This window comes from Phyllobates terribilis, unplaced genomic scaffold (genome assembly GCF_046119375.1).
Source record: "Phyllobates terribilis strain yellow unplaced genomic scaffold, ASM4611937v1 Scaffold_169__1_contigs__length_4117513, whole genome shotgun sequence".
Lineage (NCBI taxonomy): Eukaryota > Metazoa > Chordata > Amphibia > Anura > Dendrobatidae > Phyllobates > Phyllobates terribilis.
The window spans coordinates 847,170-861,966 of record NW_027362929.1 but is presented as its reverse complement, the minus strand read 5'-3'; the positions used below and the strand labels follow the sequence as shown (position 1 = coordinate 861,966).

The following is a 14,797-nucleotide window of genomic DNA, read 5'->3' as shown; positions in this document are numbered from 1 at the left end:
TCCTCCCTTCCAACGGTGTTGAGGCGGGTGGGAACAGCCGGGGGTTGAGGGTACTGTGCTAAAAGAGGTGGAGTTATGCAGATCTAAAACGCGTGGATTGCAGCAGCAGCAAGCCGAAAAGTGCAGGCATGTGAGGGATCTAGAGGTTGACAGCATGTCTTCTTAACGGGAGTCCAGGTGGCCATCTCCACAAATGGACTTTTCAGAATCCTTGGGTGGCACCGTAGTCGGAAACCAATTCTGGTTATCGCTTCTCGGCCTTTTGGCTAAGATCAAGTGTAGTATCTGTTCTTATCAGTTTAATATCTGATACGTCCCCTATCTGGGGACCATATATTAAATGGATTTTTAGAACAGGGAGATGGAAAAAGAGCTTGCTCTGTCCACTCCACGCATTGACCTGGTATTGCAGTATCTCCAGGACCGGTGCACCCCTTCCTTAATGCAGTTTCTAAAATCAGAAAGAATTGAATTCAATGCTTTTTGTTCATTTTGCTTGTTTGTCGGATTTTGGGATGGACTCTTTGGCTTTGCTTTTCTTCTCCTCATTGGATTTTTCATGTTAAAAGTTGCAGAAGCCAGATGACAAGCTCATTTTGGTTCAACTTCAGCAACTGTGCATTGCATTGCCATGTAATGTAATGTAATGCAATGCTATCTATCTAGCTCTCCCTCTATACTTCCTTTTGGATAAACAGACATATTAGGCAAGCATTTTGGAGCTTTCACCTAAATAACTACAGGTGGTGAGATAAGCTGCACAATATAATTGACCTTTCAGTATATTGTTGCACACACACCATCTATTTAGCAAATGCCCTTGTTATCAACAGCAGCCTTTTAAACTCACCTGAGCTAACAGGTATGTGAGCTGGTTACTCTGCTGCGCTTAAAATTTCTTTTTTGGTTTGCTACAATGCCTTTTCTGAAACGTTGTCTCCCTCTGCTGGAACACTGACTTCTTTCATTTAATGCCTGCAGACTATAAAAGAGAAACCAACCCAAAAAGTTTGGTTGATTAGTCTGTGGCATTCTTTTAAACTGTTGCTTATGGCGGTCTCTGTGAGCTTCTCAGTGACATTCAGCCATCCAGGTATCCTGCCTGCAGTAGACGGAATGTGGCAATGGAACGCTGGCTGCGCATGTCATAATAGGCTCTGAGCCTTTATATACCTGCGCACAGCAGCAGCCACCTTCAGTCTGCTGCTGGACAGCCAGCAGCAGCAGCAGCAGGAGAGGTAATTAATCAGCAACCCTCCTGCTAAGGGTAGACAGCTGCTCGTTCCACCCCCCCCCCGCCTTAATTGGTTCTCCTCCCTTCCAACGGTGTTGAGGCGGGTGGGAACAGCCGGGGGTTGAGGGTACTGTGCTAAAAGAGGTGGAGTTATGCAGATCTAAAACGCGTGGATTGCAGCAGCAGCAAGCCGAAAAGTGCAGGCATGTGAGGGATCTAGAGGTTGACAGCATGTCTTCTTAACGGGAGTCCAGGTGGCCATCTCCACAAATGGACTTTTCAGAATCCTTGGGTGGCACCGTAGTCGGAAACCAATTCTGGTTATCGCTTCTCGGCCTTTTGGCTAAGATCAAGTGTAGTATCTGTTCTTATCAGTTTAATATCTGATACGTCCCCTATCTGGGGACCATATATTAAATGGATTTTTAGAACAGGGAGATGGAAAAAGTGCTTGCTCTGTCCACTCCACGCATTGACCTGGTATTGCAGTATCTCCAGGACCGGTGCACCCCTTCTTTAATGCAGTTTCTAAAATCAGAAAGAATTGAATTCAATGCTTTTTGTTCATTTTGCTTGTTTGTCGGATTTTGGGATGGACTCTTTGGCTTTGCTTTTCTTCTCCTCATTGGATTTTTCATGTTAAAAGTTGCAGAAGCCAGATGACAAGCTCATTTTGGTTCAACTTCAGCAACTGTGCATTGCATTGCCATGTAATGTAATGTAATGCAATGCTATCTATCTAGCTCTCCCTCTATACTTCCTTCTGGATAAACAGACATATTAGGCAAGCATTTTGGAGCTTTCACCTAAATAACTACAGGTGGTGAGATAAGCTGCACAATATAATTGACCTTTCAGTATATTGTTGCACACACACCATCTATTTAGCAAATGCCCTTGTTATCAACAGCAGCCTTTTAAACTCACCTGAGCTAACAGGTATGTGAGCTGGTTACTCTGCTGCGCTTAAAATTTCTTTTTTGGTTTGCTACAATGCCTTTTCTGAAACGTTGTCTCCCTCTGCTGGAACACTGACTTCCTTCATTTAATGCCTGCAGACTATAAAAGAGAAACCAACCCAAAAAGTTTGGTTGATTAGTCTGTGGCATTCTTTTAAACTGTTGCTTATGGCGGTCTCTGTGAGCTTCTCAGTGACATTCAGCCATCCAGGTATCCCGCCTGCAGTAGACGGAATGTGGCAATGGAACGCTGGCTGCGCGTGTCATAATAGGCTCTGAGCCTTTATATACCTGCGCACAGCAGCAGCCACCTTCAGTCTGCTGCTGGACAGCCAGCAGCAGCAGCAGGAGAGGTAATTAATCAGCAACCCTCCTGCTAAGGGTAGACAGCTGCTCGTTCCACCCCCCCCCCCGCCTTAATTGGTTCTCCTCCCTTCCAACGGTGTTGAGGCGGGTGGGAACAGCCGGGGGTTGAGGGTACTGTGCTAAAAGAGGTGGAGTTATGCAGATCTAAAACGCGTGGATTGCAGCAGCAGCAAGCCGAAAAGTGCAGGCATGTGAGGGATCTAGAGGTTGACAGCATGTCTTCTTAACGGGAGTCCAGGTGGCCATCTCCACAAATGGACTTTTCAGAATCCTTGGGTGGCACCGTAGTCGGAAACCAATTCTGGTTATCGCTTCTCGGCCTTTTGGCTAAGATCAAGTGTAGTATCTTTTGAAAAGGCAGTTTTGTCCTTGGGCTGCCCTAGTAAATTGATGCATATTACACACTGGTTTGGTGCACTTGTTAGTACGCCAGGTGGCTCATAGAGTTATCTGATGGAAAACATCGCCCTCCAGGATCGAAGTCACTAGGCTGGGTAAGTGTGAGGGCTTTGGAGCAATGTGCCCCAGGAGTAGGCGCCCTGGTGGGAGTCCAAGCTTACTGGGACTGGGAACCCCAGAAAGACTTGGCTTCGTAGCACGCCGCACCTTTGCCAATCATACTTTCTGAGCAACCCCCCCTATTCCTGGCCTCCGGGCTAGGAAGGGGAATTTTTATAAACCCGGTCGGAGGTCCGGTCAGCTTTGGGCTGAGAAACCAACACAGGCTCCAGCTCCACTAGGGTGGCAGCCTAGATGGAAGCTGGGAGCACGAAAACGGCTCTTCTCCGGCTTCGGCTAGGGAGAGCATCGGAGATCCCTGACCCTCGCTGTGGCCTTCTGGCTCGGAGGGATGGGGATGGTTTATTGGGGACCCTTTCCTCCGGGAAGGGTCCACATGAATCCTCGCCTCGTGCGCTGTTTTGGTGTGACTTCGGTCACATTTTTCAGTGCCTTGGATGCAGCTTCAATCAAAAAATCTGTTCTTATCAGTTTAATATCTGATACGTCCCCTATCTGGGGACCATATATTAAATGGATTTTTAGAACAGGGAGATGGAAAAAGAGCTTGCTCTGTCCACTCCACGCATTGACCTGGTATTGCAGTATCTCCAGGACCGGTGCACCCCTTCTTTAATGCAGTTTCTAAAATCAGAAAGAATTGAATTCAATGCTTTTTGTTCATTTTGCTTGTTTGTCGGATTTTGGGATGGACTCTTTGGCTTTGCTTTTCTTCTCCTCATTGGATTTTTCATGTTAAAAGTTGCAGAAGCCAGATGACAAGCTCATTTTGGTTCAACTTCAGCAACTGTGCATTGCATTGCCATGTAATGTAATGTAATGCAATGCTATCTATCTAGCTCTCCCTCTATACTTCCTTTTGGATAAACAGACATATTAGGCAAGCATTTTGGAGCTTTCACCTAAATAACTACAGGTGGTGAGATAAGCTGCACAATATAATTGACCTTTCAGTATATTGTTGCACACATACCATCTATTTAGCAAATGCCCTTGTTATCAACAGCAGCCTTTTAAACTCACCTGAGCTAACAGGTATGTGAGCTGGTTACTCTGCTGCGCTTAAAATTTCTTTTTTGGTTTGCTACAATGCCTTTTCTGAAACGTTGTCTCCCTCTGCTGGAACACTGACTTCTTTCATTTAATGCCTGCAGACTATAAAAGAGAAACCAACCCAAAAAGTTTGGTTGATTAGTCTGTGGCATTCTTTTAAACTGTTGCTTATGGCGGTCTCTGTGAGCTTCTCAGTGACATTCAGCCATCCAGGTATCCCGCCTGCAGTAGACGGAATGTGGCAATGGAACGCTGGCTGCGCGTGTCATAATAGGCTCTGAGCCTTTATATACCTGCGCACAGCAGCAGCCACCTTCAGTCTGCTGCTGGACAGCCAGCAGCAGCAGGAGAGGTAATTAATCAGCAACCCTCCTGCTAAGGGTAGACAGCTGCTCGTTCCACCCCCCCCCCGCCTTAATTGGTTCTCCTCCCTTCCAACGGTGTTGAGGCGGGTGGGAACAGCCGGGGGTTGAGGGTACTGTGCTAAAAGAGGTGGAGTTATGCAGATCTAAAACGCGTGGATTGCAGCAGCAGCAAGCCGAAAAGTGCAGGCATGTGAGGGATCTAGAGGTTGACAGCATGTCTTCTTAACGGGAGTCCAGGTGGCCATCTCCACAAATGGACTTTTCAGAATCCTTGGGTGGCACCGTAGTCGGAAACCAATTCTGGTTATCGCTTCTCGGCCTTTTGGCTAAGATCAAGTGTAGTATCTTTTGAAAAGGCAGTTTTGTCCTTGGGCTGCCCTAGTAAATTGATGCATATTACACACTGGTTTGGTGCACTTGTTAGTACGCCAGGTGGCTCATAGAGTTATCTGATGGAAAACATGGCCCTCCAGGATCGAAGTCACTAGGCTGGGTAAGTGTGAGGGCTTTGGAGCAATGTGCCCCAGGAGTAGGCGCCCTGGTGGGAGTCCAAGCTTACTGGGACTGGGAACCCCAGAAAGACTTGGCTTCGTAGCACGCCGCACCTTTGCCAATCATACTTTCTGAGCAACCCCCCCTATTCCTGGCCTCCGGGCTAGGAAGGGGAATTTTTATAAACCCGGTCGGAGGTCCGGTCAGCTTTGGGCTGAGAAACCAACACAGGCTCCAGCTCCACTAGGGTGGCAGCCTAGATGGAAGCTGGGAGCACGAAAACGGCTCTTCTCCGGCTTCGGCTAGGGAGAGCATCGGAGATCCCTGACCCTCGCTGTGGCCTTCTGGCTCAGAGGGATGGGGATGGTTTATTGGGGACCCTTTCCTCCGGGAAGGGTCCACATGAATCCTCGCCTCGTGCGCTGTTTTGGTGTGACTTCGGTCACATTTTTCAGTGCCTTGGATGCAGCTTCAATCAAAAAATCTGTTCTTATCAGTTTAATATCTGATACGTCCCCTATCTGGGGACCATATATTAAATGGATTTTTAGAACAGGGAGATGGAAAAAGAGCTTGCTCTGTCCACTCCACGCATTGACCTGGTATTGCAGTATCTCCAGGACCGGTGCACCCCTTCTTTAATGCAGTTTCTAAAATCAGAAAGAATTGAATTCAATGCTTTTTGTTCATTTTGCTTGTTTGTCGGATTTTGGGATGGACTCTTTGGCTTTGCTTTTCTTCTCCTCATTGGATTTTTCATGTTAAAAGTTGCAGAAGCCAGATGACAAGCTCAATTTGGTTCAACTTCAGCAACTGTGCATTGCATTGCCATGTAATGTAATGTAATGCAATGCTATCTATCTAGCTCTCCCTCTATACTTCCTTTTGGATAAACAGACATATTAGGCAAGCATTTTGGAGCTTTCACCTAAATAACTACAGGTGGTGAGATAAGCTGCACAATATAATTGACCTTTCAGTATATTGTTGCACACACACCATCTATTTAGCAAATGCCCTTGTTATCAACAGCAGCCTTTTAAACTCACCTGAGCTAACAGGTATGTGAGCTGGTTACTCTGCTGCGCTTAAAATTTCTTTTTTGGTTTGCTACAATGCCTTTTCTGAAACGTTGTCTCCCTCTGCTGGAACACTGACTTCTTTCATTTAATGCCTGCAGACTATAAAAGAGAAACCAACCCAAAAAGTTTGGTTGATTAGTCTGTGGCATTCTTTTAAACTGTTGCTTATGGCGGTCTCTGTGAGCTTCTCAGTGACATTCAGCCATCCAGGTATCCCGCCTGCAGTAGACGGAATGTGGCAATGGAACGCTGGCTGCGCGTGTCATAATAGGCTCTGAGCCTTTATATACCTGCGCACAGCAGCAGCCACCTTCAGTCTGCTGCTGGACAGCCAGCAGCAGCAGGAGAGGTAATTAATCAGCAACCCTCCTGCTAAGGGTAGACAGCTGCTCGTTCCACCCCCCCCCGCCTTAATTGGTTCTCCTCCCTTCCAACGGTGTTGAGGCGGGTGGGAACAGCCGGGGGTTGAGGGTACTGTGCTAAAAGAGGTGGAGTTATGCAGATCTAAAACGCGTGGATTGCAGCAGCAGCAAGCCGAAAAGTGCAGGCATGTGAGGGATCTAGAGGTTGACAGCATGTCTTCTTAACGGGAGTCCAGGTGGCCATCTCCACAAATGGACTTTTCAGAATCCTTGGGTGGCACCGTAGTCGGAAACCAATTCTGGTTATCGCTTCTCGGCCTTTTGGCTAAGATCAAGTGTAGTATCTGTTCTTATCAGTTTAATATCTGATACGTCCCCTATCTGGGGACCATATATTAAATGGATTTTTAGAACAGGGAGATGGAAAAAGAGCTTGCTCTGTCCACTCCACGCATTGACCTGGTATTGCAGTATCTCCAGGACCGGTGCACCCCTTCTTTAATGCAGTTTCTAAAATCAGAAAGAATTGAATTCAATGCTTTTTGTTCATTTTGCTTGTTTGTCGGATTTTGGGATGGACTCTTTGGCTTTGCTTTTCTTCTCCTCATTGGATTTTTCATGTTAAAAGTTGCAGAAGCCAGATGACAAGCTCATTTTGGTTCAACTTCAGCAACTGTGCATTGCATTGCCATGTAATGTAATGTAATGCAATGCTATCTATCTAGCTCTCCCTCTATACTTCCTTTTGGATAAACAGACATATTAGGCAAGCATTTTGGAGCTTTCACCTAAATAACTACAGGTGGTGAGATAAGCTGCACAATATAATTGACCTTTCAGTATATTGTTGCACACACACCATCTATTTAGCAAATGCCCTTGTTATCAACAGCAGCCTTTTAAACTCACCTGAGCTAACAGGTATGTGAGCTGGTTACTCTGCTGCGCTTAAAATTTCTTTTTTGGTTTGCTACAATGCCTTTTCTGAAACGTTGTCTCCCTCTGCTGGAACACTGACTTCTTTCATTTAATACCTGCAGACTATAAAAGAGAAACCAACCCAAAAAGTTTGGTTGATTAGTCTGTGGCATTCTTTTAAACTGTTGCTTATGGCGGTCTCTGTGAGCTTCTCAGTGACATTCAGCCATCCAGGTATCCCGCCTGCAGTAGACGGAATGTGGCAATGGAACGCTGGCTGCGCGTGTCATAATAGGCTCTGAGCCTTTATATACCTGCGCACAGCAGCAGCCACCTTCAGTCTGCTGCTGGACAGCCAGCAGCAGCAGCAGCAGGAGAGGTAATTAATCAGCAACCCTCCTGCTAAGGGTAGACAGCTGCTCGTTCCACCCCCCCCCCCGCCTTAATTGGTTCTCCTCCCTTCCAACGGTGTTGAGTCGGGTGGGAACAGCCGGGGGTTGAGGGTACTGTGCTAAAAGAGGTGGAGTTATGCAGATCTAAAACGCGTGGATTGCAGCAGCAGCAAGCCGAAAAGTGCAGGCATGTGAGGGATCTAGAGGTTGACAGCATGTCTTCTTAACGGGAGTCCAGGTGGCCATCTCCACAAATGGACTTTTCAGAATCCTTGGGTGGCACCGTAGTCGGAAACCAATTCTGGTTATCGCTTCTCGGCCTTTTGGCTAAGATCAAGTGTAGTATCTGTTCTTATCAGTTTAATATCTGATACGTCCCCTATCTGGGGACCATATATTAAATGGATTTTTAGAACAGGGAGATGGAAAAAGAGCTTGCTCTGTCCACTCCACGCATTGACCTGGTATTGCAGTATCTCCAGGACCGGTGCACCCCTTCTTTAATGCAGTTTCTAAAATCAGAAAGAATTGAATTCAATGCTTTTTGTTCATTTTGCTTGTTTGTCGGATTTTGGGATGGACTCTTTGGCTTTGCTTTTCTTCTCCTCATTGGATTTTTCATGTTAAAAGTTGCAGAAGCCAGATGACAAGCTCATTTTGGTTCAACTTCAGCAACTGTGCATTGCATTGCCATGTAATGTAATGTAATGTAATGCTATCTATCTAGCTCTCCCTCTATACTTCCTTTTGGATAAACAGACATATTAGGCAAGCATTTTGGAGCTTTCACCTAAATAACTACAGGTGGTGAGATAAGCTGCACAATATAATTGACCTTTCAGTATATTGTTGCACACACACCATCTATTTAGCAAATGCCCTTGTTATCAACAGCAGCCTTTTAAACTCACCTGAGCTAACAGGTATGTGAGCTGGTTACTCTGCTGCGCTTAAAATTTCTTTTTTGGTTTGCTACAATGCCTTTTCTGAAACGTTGTCTCCCTCTGCTGGAACACTGACTTCTTTCATTTAATGCCTGCAGACTATAAAAGAGAAACCAACCCAAAAAGTTTGGTTGATTAGTCTGTGGCATTCTTTTAAACTGTTGCTTATGGCGGTCTCTGTGAGCTTCTCAGTGACATTCAGCCATCCAGGTATCCCGCCTGCAGTAGACGGAATGTGGCAATGGAACGCTGGCTGCGCGTGTCATAATAGGCTCTGAGCCTTTATATACCTGCGCACAGCAGCAGCCACCTTCAGTCTGCTGCTGGACAGCCAGCAGCAGCAGCAGGAGAGGTAATTAATCAGCAACCCTCCTGCTAAGGGTAGACAGCTGCTCGTTCCACCCCCCCCCCCCCCACCTTAATTGGTTCTCCTCCCTTCCAACGGTGTTGAGGCGGGTGGGAACAGCCGGGGGTTGAGGGTACTGTGCTAAAAGAGGTGGAGTTATGCAGATCTAAAACGCGTGGATTGCAGCAGCAGCAAGCCGAAAAGTGCAGGCATGTGAGGGATCTAGAGGTTGACAGCATGTCTTCTTAACGGGAGTCCAGGTGGCCATCTCCACAAATGGACTTTTCAGAATCCTTGGGTGGCACCGTAGTCGGAAACCAATTCTGGTTATCGCTTCTCGGCCTTTTGGCTAAGATCAAGTGTAGTATCTGTTCTTATCAGTTTAATATCTGATACGTCCCCTATCTGGGGACCATATATTAAATGGATTTTTAGAACAGGGAGATGGAAAAAGAGCTTGCTCTGTCCACTCCACGCATTGACCTGGTATTGCAGTATCTCCAGGACCGGTGCACCCCTTCTTTAATGCAGTTTCTAAAATCAGAAAGAATTGAATTCAATGCTTTTTGTTCATTTTGCTTGTTTGTCGGATTTTGGGATGGACTCTTTGGCTTTGCTTTTCTTCTCCTCATTGGATTTTTCATGTTAAAAGTTGCAGAAGCCAGATGACAAGCTCATTTTGGTTCAACTTCAGCAACTGTGCATTGCATTGCCATGTAATGTAATGTAATGCAATGCTATCTATCTAGCTCTCCCTCTATACTTCCTTTTGGATAAACAGACATATTAGGCAAGCATTTTGGAGCTTTCACCTAAATAACTACAGGTGGTGAGATAAGCTGCACAATATAATTGACCTTTCAGTATATTGTTGCACACACACCATCTATTTAGCAAATGCCCTTGTTATCAACAGCAGCCTTTTAAACTCACCTGAGCTAACAGGTATGTGAGCTGGTTACTCTGCTGCGCTTAAAATTTCTTTTTTGGTTTGCTACAATGCCTTTTCTGAAACGTTGTCTCCCTCTGCTGGAACACTGACTTCTTTCATTTAATACCTGCAGACTATAAAAGAGAAACCAACCCAAAAAGTTTGGTTGATTAGTCTGTGGCATTCTTTTAAACTGTTGCTTATGGCGGTCTCTGTGAGCTTCTCAGTGACATTCAGCCATCCAGGTATCCCGCCTGCAGTAGACGGAATGTGGCAATGGAACGCTGGCTGCGCGTGTCATAATAGGCTCTGAGCCTTTATATACCTGCGCACAGCAGCAGCCACCTTCAGTCTGCTGCTGGACAGCCAGCAGCAGCAGCAGCAGGAGAGGTAATTAATCAGCAACCCTCCTGCTAAGGGTAGACAGCTGCTCGTTCCACCCCCCCCCCCGCCTTAATTGGTTCTCCTCCCTTCCAACGGTGTTGAGTCGGGTGGGAACAGCCGGGGGTTGAGGGTACTGTGCTAAAAGAGGTGGAGTTATGCAGATCTAAAACGCGTGGATTGCAGCAGCAGCAAGCCGAAAAGTGCAGGCATGTGAGGGATCTAGAGGTTGACAGCATGTCTTCTTAACGGGAGTCCAGGTGGCCATCTCCACAAATGGACTTTTCAGAATCCTTGGGTGGCACCGTAGTCGGAAACCAATTCTGGTTATCGCTTCTCGGCCTTTTGGCTAAGATCAAGTGTAGTATCTGTTCTTATCAGTTTAATATCTGATACGTCCCCTATCTGGGGACCATATATTAAATGGATTTTTAGAACAGGGAGATGGAAAAAGAGCTTGCTCTGTCCACTCCACGCATTGACCTGGTATTGCAGTATCTCCAGGACCGGTGCACCCCTTCTTTAATGCAGTTTCTAAAATCAGAAAGAATTGAATTCAATGCTTTTTGTTCATTTTGCTTGTTTGTCGGATTTTGGGATGGACTCTTTGGCTTTGCTTTTCTTCTCCTCATTGGATTTTTCATGTTAAAAGTTGCAGAAGCCAGATGACAAGCTCATTTTGGTTCAACTTCAGCAACTGTGCATTGCATTGCCATGTAATGTAATGTAATGCAATGCTATCTATCTAGCTCTCCCTCTATACTTCCTTTTGGATAAACAGACATATTAGGCAAGCATTTTGGAGCTTTCACCTAAATAACTACAGGTGGTGAGATAAGCTGCACAATATAATTGACCTTTCAGTATATTGTTGCACACACACCATCTATTTAGCAAATGCCCTTGTTATCAACAGCAGCCTTTTAAACTCACCTGAGCTAACAGGTATGTGAGCTGGTTACTCTGCTGCGCTTAAAATTTCTTTTTTGGTTTGCTACAATGCCTTTTCTGAAACGTTGTCTCCCTCTGCTGGAACACTGACTTCTTTCATTTAATGCCTGCAGACTATAAAAGAGAAACCAACCCAAAAAGTTTGGTTGATTAGTCTGTGGCATTCTTTTAAACTGTTGCTTATGGCGGTCTCTGTGAGCTTCTCAGTGACATTCAGCCATCCAGGTATCCCGCCTGCAGTAGACGGAATGTGGCAATGGAACGCTGGCTGCGCGTGTCATAATAGGCTCTGAGCCTTTATATACCTGCGCACAGCAGCAGCCACCTTCAGTCTGCTGCTGGACAGCCAGCAGCAGCAGCAGGAGAGGTAATTAATCAGCAACCCTCCTGCTAAGGGTAGACAGCTGCTCGTTCCACCCCCCCCACCCCCACCTTAATTGGTTCTCCTCCCTTCCAACGGTGTTGAGGCGGGTGGGAACAGCCAGGGGTTGAGGGTACTGTGCTAAAAGAGGTGGAGTTATGCAGATCTAAAACGCGTGGATTGCAGCAGCAGCAAGCCGAAAAGTGCAGGCATGTGAGGGATCTAGAGGTTGACAGCATGTCTTCTTAACGGGAGTCCAGGTGGCCATCTCCACAAATGGACTTTTCAGAATCCTTGGGTGGCACCGTAGTCGGAAACCAATTCTGGTTATCGCTTCTCGGCCTTTTGGCTAAGATCAAGTGTAGTATCTGTTCTTATCAGTTTAATATCTGATACGTCCCCTATCTGGGGACCATATATTAAATGGATTTTTAGAACAGGGAGATGGAAAAAGAGCTTGCTCTGTCCACTCCACGCATTGACCTGGTATTGCAGTATCTCCAGGACCGGTGCACCCCTTCTTTAATGCAGTTTCTAAAATCAGAAAGAATTGAATTCAATGCTTTTTGTTCATTTTGCTTGTTTGTCGGATTTTGGGATGGACTCTTTGGCTTTGCTTTTCTTCTCCTCATTGGATTTTTCATGTTAAAAGTTGCAGAAGCCAGATGACAAGCTCATTTTGGTTCAACTTCAGCAACTGTGCATTGCATTGCCATGTAATGTAATGTAATGCAATGCTATCTATCTAGCTCTCCCTCTATACTTCCTTTTGGATAAACAGACATATTAGGCAAGCATTTTGGAGCTTTCACCTAAATAACTACAGGTGGTGAGATAAGCTGCACAATATAATTGACCTTTCAGTATATTGTTGCACACACACCATCTATTTAGCAAATGCCCTTGTTATCAACAGCAGCCTTTTAAACTCACCTGAGCTAACAGGTATGTGAGCTGGTTACTCTGCTGCGCTTAAAATTTCTTTTTTGGTTTGCTACAATGCCTTTTCTGAAACGTTGTCTCCCTCTGCTGGAACACTGACTTCTTTCATTTAATGCCTGCAGACTATAAAAGAGAAACCAACCCAAAAAGTTTGGTTGATTAGTCTGTGGCATTCTTTTAAACTGTTGCTTATGGCGGTCTCTGTGAGCTTCTCAGTGACATTCAGCCATCCAGGTATCCCGCCTGCAGTAGACGGAATGTGGCAATGGAACGCTGGCTGCGCGTGTCATAATAGGCTCTGAGCCTTTATATACCTGCGCACAGCAGCAGCCACCTTCAGTCTGCTGCTGGACAGCCAGCAGCAGCAGCAGCAGGAGAGGTAATTAATCAGCAACCCTCCTGCTAAGGGTAGACAGCTGCTCGTTCCACCCCCCCCCCCCCCCCCGCCTTAATTGGTTCTCCTCCCTTCCAACGGTGTTGAGGCGGGTGGGAACAGCCGGGGGTTGAGGGTACTGTGCTAAAAGAGGTGGAGTTATGCAGATCTAAAACGCGTGGATTGCAGCAGCAGCAAGCCGAAAAGTGCAGGCATGTGAGGGATCTAGAGGTTGACAGCATGTCTTCTTAACGGGAGTCCAGGTGGCCATCTCCACAAATGGACTTTTCAGAATCCTTGGGTGGCACCGTAGTCGGAAACCAATTCTGGTTATCGCTTCTCGGCCTTTTGGCTAAGATCAAGTGTAGTATCTGTTCTTATCAGTTTAATATCTGATACGTCCCCTATCTGGGGACCATATATTAAATGGATTTTTAGAACAGGGAGATGGAAAAAGAGCTTGCTCTGTCCACTCCACGCATTGACCTGGTATTGCAGTATCTCCAGGACCGGTGCACCCCTTCTTTAATGCAGTTTCTAAAATCAGAAAGAATTGAATTCAATGCTTTTTGTTCATTTTGCTTGTTTGTCGGATTTTGGGATGGACTCTTTGGCTTTGCTTTTCTTCTCCTCATTGGATTTTTCATGTTAAAAGTTGCAGAAGCCAGATGACAAGCTCATTTTGGTTCAACTTCAGCAACTGTGCATTGCATTGCCATGTAATGTAATGTAATGCAATGCTATCTATCTAGCTCTCCCTCTATACTTCCTTTTGGATAAACAGACATATTAGGCAAGCATTTTGGAGCTTTCACCTAAATAACTACAGGTGGTGAGATAAGCTGCACAATATAATTGACCTTTCAGTATATTGTTGCACACACACCATCTATTTAGCAAATGCCCTTGTTATCAACAGCAGCCTTTTAAACTCACCTGAGCTAACAGGTATGTGAGCTGGTTACTCTGCTGCGCTTAAAATTTCTTTTTTGGTTTGCTACAATGCCTTTTCTGAAACGTTGTCTCCCTCTGCTGGAACACTGACTTCTTTCATTTAATGCCTGCAGACTATAAAAGAGAAACCAACCCAAAAAGTTTGGTTGATTAGTCTGTGGCATTCTTTTAAACTGTTGCTTATGGCGGTCTCTGTGAGCTTCTCAGTGACATTCAGCCATCCAGGTATCCCGCCTGCAGTAGACGGAATGTGGCAATGGAACGCTGGCTGCGCGTGTCATAATAGGCTCTGAGCCTTTATATACCTGCGCACAGCAGCAGCCACCTTCAGTCTGCTGCTGGACAGCCAGCAGCAGCAGCAGGAGAGGTAATTAATCAGCAACCCTCCTGCTAAGGGTAGACAGCTGCTCGTTCCACCCCCCCCCCGCCTTAATTGGTTCTCCTCCCTTCCAACGGTGTTGAGGCGGGTGGGAACAGCCGGGGGTTGAGGGTACTGTGCTAAAAGAGGTGGAGTTATGCAGATCTAAAACGCGTGGATTGCAGCAGCAGCAAGCCGAAAAGTGCAGGCATGTGAGGGATCTAGAGGTTGACAGCATGTCTTCTTAACGGGAGTCCAGGTGGCCATCTCCACAAATGGACTTTTCAGAATCCTTGGGTGGCACCGTAGTCGGAAACCAATTCTGGTTATCGCTTCTCGGCCTTTTGGCTAGGATCAGGTGCAATGATCTAACGGTTGCTGCCTTGGTCTCGGCTAGGAGGTGCCTGGGGTACCCGACTTGTTGGCCTTGGGGGATCGCTCTCTCTTAACTGAGGGAGCTTCACCCCCTTGCAGCTATTGGCAGGTCGGCTTAGTCCCCGGACAACGGGGAGCG

At 46.2% G+C, this 14,797-nt stretch overlaps 10 non-coding genes and 2 pseudogenes across 10 annotated transcripts; all 12 read left to right on the top strand.

Annotated features, from left to right (window-relative positions):
• Window positions 1-246: 246 nt before the first annotated feature.
• On the top strand, window positions 247-437 carry LOC141211086 (U2 spliceosomal RNA). The gene has a single exon (XR_012281073.1). It is a non-coding gene; the product is annotated as a U2 spliceosomal RNA (small nuclear RNA).
• Window positions 438-1,557: 1,120 nt separating this feature from the next.
• On the top strand, window positions 1,558-1,748 carry LOC141210141 (U2 spliceosomal RNA). Its single transcript, XR_012280318.1, has one exon. It is a non-coding gene; the product is annotated as a U2 spliceosomal RNA (small nuclear RNA).
• A 1,118-nt stretch (window positions 1,749-2,866) lies between these two features.
• Window positions 2,867-2,982, top strand: LOC141210774 (U2 spliceosomal RNA; annotated as a pseudogene).
• Window positions 2,983-3,506: 524 nt separating this feature from the next.
• LOC141210519 (U2 spliceosomal RNA) lies at window positions 3,507-3,688 on the top strand. Its single transcript, XR_012280684.1, has one exon. It is a non-coding gene; the product is annotated as a U2 spliceosomal RNA (small nuclear RNA).
• A 1,114-nt stretch (window positions 3,689-4,802) lies between these two features.
• Window positions 4,803-4,918, top strand: LOC141210759 (U2 spliceosomal RNA; annotated as a pseudogene).
• A 524-nt stretch (window positions 4,919-5,442) lies between these two features.
• Window positions 5,443-5,624, top strand: LOC141210518 (U2 spliceosomal RNA). The gene has a single exon (XR_012280683.1). It is a non-coding gene; the product is annotated as a U2 spliceosomal RNA (small nuclear RNA).
• Window positions 5,625-6,737: 1,113 nt separating this feature from the next.
• On the top strand, window positions 6,738-6,928 carry LOC141211085 (U2 spliceosomal RNA). Its single transcript, XR_012281072.1, has one exon. It is a non-coding gene; the product is annotated as a U2 spliceosomal RNA (small nuclear RNA).
• A 1,121-nt stretch (window positions 6,929-8,049) lies between these two features.
• LOC141211084 (U2 spliceosomal RNA) lies at window positions 8,050-8,240 on the top strand. Its single transcript, XR_012281071.1, has one exon. It is a non-coding gene; the product is annotated as a U2 spliceosomal RNA (small nuclear RNA).
• A 1,121-nt stretch (window positions 8,241-9,361) lies between these two features.
• Window positions 9,362-9,552, top strand: LOC141211083 (U2 spliceosomal RNA). Its single transcript, XR_012281070.1, has one exon. It is a non-coding gene; the product is annotated as a U2 spliceosomal RNA (small nuclear RNA).
• A 1,121-nt stretch (window positions 9,553-10,673) lies between these two features.
• LOC141211082 (U2 spliceosomal RNA) lies at window positions 10,674-10,864 on the top strand. Its single transcript, XR_012281069.1, has one exon. It is a non-coding gene; the product is annotated as a U2 spliceosomal RNA (small nuclear RNA).
• Window positions 10,865-11,985: 1,121 nt separating this feature from the next.
• LOC141211081 (U2 spliceosomal RNA) lies at window positions 11,986-12,176 on the top strand. Its single transcript, XR_012281068.1, has one exon. It is a non-coding gene; the product is annotated as a U2 spliceosomal RNA (small nuclear RNA).
• A 1,127-nt stretch (window positions 12,177-13,303) lies between these two features.
• On the top strand, window positions 13,304-13,494 carry LOC141211080 (U2 spliceosomal RNA). The gene has a single exon (XR_012281067.1). It is a non-coding gene; the product is annotated as a U2 spliceosomal RNA (small nuclear RNA).
• Window positions 13,495-14,797: the final 1,303 nt, after the last annotated feature.